This window comes from Impatiens glandulifera, chromosome 1, assembly GCF_907164915.1.
Source record: "Impatiens glandulifera chromosome 1, dImpGla2.1, whole genome shotgun sequence".
Taxonomy (NCBI): domain Eukaryota; kingdom Viridiplantae; phylum Streptophyta; class Magnoliopsida; order Ericales; family Balsaminaceae; genus Impatiens; species Impatiens glandulifera.
This window is the reverse complement of record NC_061862.1, coordinates 56,550,459-56,555,300: the sequence shown is the minus strand read 5'-3', so window position 1 is coordinate 56,555,300 and position 4,842 is coordinate 56,550,459. Positions and strand designations below refer to the sequence as shown.

Here is a 4,842-nt window from a genome sequence, read left to right as displayed (position 1 = left end):
ATTTATTAATATTATAAAAAATAAAATTGCATAAAAAAACAAATATGAGGCGCAATAATTTATTTCATGTGCCACCTGTCAAAGAATATTATTTTGTATATATTTTTTTATTATAATTAAGTTTGAAGTCAATGTTAAATTATTTACAAATGTTTAGCATAATTTAAAAGTTTAAAGTGATTTAGAGACAGAAATGTATTTTGTACATACAACGTACTCATAAAACGTAAACTTGGTCTGAAAAGAAACCCTACAGATTTTGATCCATTTCTCTATCTAGGTTTTCTATCCCGCCGCCTATCATTTTCCTTCACATTTAGTCTTCTTATTGGATCACTTGTTGCGAGAATTATCAGATAAGAAGACGATCAAGATTCTTCTAATGTGATTATCTGTAGCAGATGGGACATGAAGATTCGAAGAAATTTTCAATACGATGGAGAAATCGTAGTCATAGGATTCAAATGTAATGTAAGTAGAATTGTTAAAGTTTGTGTCTATGATGGCGTATATAGGATAACTAGTTTTGGTGCACTTCTATAAGTGATCACAGTCTTATCCCAACTGTTCTTTCTCAAATCTTTCTTCTTTGAAGTTGAGTTTTATACCGGGGATAACTGCAACTGGGTTAATGTATTTAGTTGTTTGAAACAAAAACCTCAGACTTTTCCATCTTATCGAATGTGAAAATGTCACAAGCTTGGAATTTCTTGCAAATCGTGAAATATTTGAAGATTTGTGCTTGATGTTCTGTTGCAGGTAATTATTTTTTATATTCTTGTTGCTTTATGATAAGTCTTTTATTGAGATTTCTCACAACAAAATCAATTCTCTTTATAGGAAATTTTGGCCAAGCTCAATCAAACTACGGAGTTATTGAAGACTGTTGCAACGTTTATCGTTCAATAGCTTCCACTCATTTTGGAGAATGTCAATGAACGGAGAAGTGTTATGTATGAAAATTTATTTAGAGTTGTGTGAGATCAAATATTGTTGTTTGAGGAGCACAAGAGAAGGAGAGAGGATGATAATTTTTTTTCTTTAAGATGTTTGATGTATTTTTTTTTGTTTTGTTAATGATTTGAATGAATGTTTAATGTAGAGTTTAATCTTTGTTTAGATGGAGTTTTAGTTTCAAAATTTTTGATATAATTTGTATTTTTTTTAAGTTGGATTGATAAGGTGTTCAATTTGATAAATCTTTTGAAATTCAAATTTGATATGAATTTTTTTAAATGTATATTAATTTTTGTGACTTTGTAAATTTGATTGCACTAAAACTAAATAAATTTGGGAACATGAAAAACTAAAATAAGAGTATTTGGAGTTCTCAAAGTATGAGATTTTGGTTAAAATTAGAGATTCAAATTTGGTGTACAATTGAACATCCAAAACCAAGGTTGTATCTTCTGTAGTTTGAGTAATTCTTTTACATATTTGTTGTACAAGTCAATTTCACCAACCAAGTCAAGATTAAGTTAATCATAATAAATTATCATGCTTCTTGTCAATTAATGTTATCCAATTGTAAGTATCCATTGCAATTTTTTAAGTTTTGTTTCCTATTGTTGGTTAATCTTTTGGTTGATCAAGGAATGAATTGAATTTTATATTAAATACTTAATAACATTCCTAACACAAATATTCATGGTGCTCTATTGAGAATCATTCAACCAAAATCTTTTGTCCAAAGTATAATCATCCGACCTAAATCCTTTATTGAAATGTTGTTTGTCGAGAATCATGTTGGGTTTTGCAATAGCAAAATTACAGATCTTCTTAGAAATCAAACCTGTAACAAATCAGTTTCTAAATCGTCTATGAGAAACAACAAATTTACCAAAAACTGAAATAACACAAAATAAATGACAACACAATATACGTGGTTCGGTCAAAATCGACCTACGACCACGGGAGGAATAAGTTTCACTAAATCAAAAAATGTCAATAGTAGAAACTTACATGCCCTGCTCTCAAATAAAAGAAGTGATTACACTAGGAATGATTGGAATATACCACAATCAAAAGCTCCCACAATTTTTCTCTCTAGATCATCCAAAGAACAAGAAGAAAACCAGAAAATCTTAGATATGTTCACTCTCTCTCAACCTTACTATGTTATGAGAAAAATACAAAAAAATGTATTTATACTCTAATCCGTTTTCATAACAGAAAACTTTGACTCATTTACCCGAAATTTAAACCCGCCTGCAATGGAAAGGAACACCTCAACAATTCTCCCCCTTCCGAGCCATGGGAGAATGTTGCTATAAACATTCATCATCGTGACACTCCTACTAGAACTATTCTGGCTTTGGCACAACATATCGCATGATTGCCTCTTGGCAAGCCCTTTGTCATCATATCTGACCCGTTCTCATCTCTATGCACTTTCTCCAAGTATAACTCCCTCTTCTCGAGCAATTCACGGATCCAATGGTACCTTCTTTGGATGTGTTTTGAACGTGAATGGAAACTTGGATTCTTGCTCACATGTATAGCACTTTATGAGTCACTAAGAACCACAAATTTGTCTTATGGAATGCCTATTTTTTCAATAATTTTTTCAACCAACTCATTTTCTTACATAATCGTTTTAGAATATTCTCAATATCTCTCTCTTAAGACACCAGAGACTTTTTTCACCCAATCACGAATGACTTGCATTCCAAGAATTTGTCTTGCTTGACCCAATTCTTTCATCTCAAAAGACTTAGCCAAATATTTTTTCAACTTGACAATCTTGAGCTTCTCTCTCCCTACAATCTACATGTCATCAACATATAGGAGAAGTATAATAAAATTATTAGAAACAAACTTTTCACAAAGACACAATGATCTATAGACGTCTTCATGTACCCATGGATGGTCATGAACGACTCAAACTTAAGATACCGCTACCTTGGTGCTTGCTTCAAACCGTACAAACTTTTGACAAGTTTGTACACCTTTCTCTCCTCACCTTTCTTATTGTAACCTTCAAGTTGCTCCATATAAACATCTTCATTTAAATCACTGTGGATAAATACAGTCTTGACATCAAGCTGTTCAACCTCAAGATCCATACAATCAGCTAGACCTAACACCACCCGAATGGAAGTCATCTTCACTACCGGTGAGAAAATCTCATCATAATCGATTCCATGCCTCTGACCAAAATCTTTGACAACTAGTCTAGCCTTGTATCTTTGCTTGCTATCATCACCTTTTTGTTTGATTTTGTACACCCATTTATTTTGTAATACTTTTATGTTCTTTGGTCTTTCAACCAGTTCATATGTGCCATTTTTCAATAATGACTTCATCTCTTCATCCATTGCAACTAGTCATTCTTTCTTATGAGCATCCTCAATAGCCTCCTTATAACATATAGGCTCCCCACAATTAGTTAGAAGGACATACTCTGTAGTAGGATACTTATAACTTGATCTTTTCTCCTTAATAGACCTCCTAAGTATCTCTGTTTATTGATTCGGTTGATTTTCATCTTTTGTTGAACTTCAAAATCAGCCTCAATATTATCACCAATATCAATTTTTGTATCATTTTCATGGCCTACAACTTGACCTTAAGGAACATCATCATCAGTATCTGAGTCTGAAGCTATATGTGGTCTTGTCTCCTCAACATCATGAGACAGCTCAAGACTAGAAAGATCACGTATGTATGTATGTATCAAGCTTTTCACCATCTTCAAATTTCTCAATAGTCTAATCTTCAAGGAATACCACATCTCAGCTTCTCAAAACCTTCTTATCAATTGGGTCATAACACATGTATCCCCACTTTTCATCACCATAACCAGAAAATATGCATTGATTGATTTTTGTATCTAGTTTAGACCTCTCATCTTTTGGAACATGCATAGAAGCTCTACAACTAAAAACACATAAATAGTCATAATTAACATCTTTACCTAACCAAACGCTTTTTACACACTTATTATTCAATGGCTTGGGGAAAACGGTTGATCACATACACTATAGTGCTCATGGTTTCAGCCTAGAAATGCCTAGCCAACCTGTCATGGGAGAGCATACTCCTCATCCGTTCTAACATTGTTCTGTTCATCTTCTCTATCACTCCATTTTGTTATGGAGTCTTGGGCACAGTCTGTTCATGTCGAATACCCTGCTCTTACAATAATCATCAAATGAGTCTATGTAATCTCCTTCATTATCTGATCGCACCCTTATTAGTTTTCTTCCTGTCTCTCTTTCAATTAGCTTATGAAAGACCTCAAACCTTGCTGCAACCTTATCCTTGGACTTTATAGCATATGTTCAAACCTTTCTAGATGTATCATCTATGAAGGTTAAAAAATAAGAAGGACCAGCTATGAATTTAATCTTCATAGGACCACAAACATCTATATGGACCATTTCAATGACATTTTTTTTAGTTCCACTTTCGACTTACTAAAAGAGGCTCTGTTCTACTTACCCTTCAAGCAATGCTCACAATTTTCAAGATGAACATCCTTGAGATTCAATAACTCATTCCTCTTAATCAAAACATTCATCCCCTTTTCACTAATGTGACCTAGTCTCTTGTGCCATAACTCAGATGATGACTCCATCACGATAGAATATGATGCATCATAAATACTTTTCAAATTTGCCTTGTATAAGGAACAACATTTCTTACCTTGTGCAACAACCAATAAACCATTGCTTAGCTTCCATGCTCCACCACTGAAAACATTATGGTAGCCTCAATCATCGAGCTTACTTACTGAAATCATATTTATTCTCAAATCAGGAACATGTCTTACATCTCTTAATTTCAGGAAATAGGCCATGTTTGTCTCTATTCTAACATCACCAAAACCAACTATCTTGG

General features: G+C 33.1%; 1 long non-coding RNA gene across 1 annotated transcript; it reads left to right on the top strand.

The window, feature by feature from the left end:
• Window positions 1–632: 632 nt before the first annotated feature.
• Window positions 633–1,119, top strand: LOC124918774. Its single transcript, XR_007097518.1, has 2 exons — window positions 633–759; window positions 841–1,119. It is a non-coding gene; the product is annotated as an uncharacterized LOC124918774 (long non-coding RNA).
• Window positions 1,120–4,842: the final 3,723 nt, after the last annotated feature.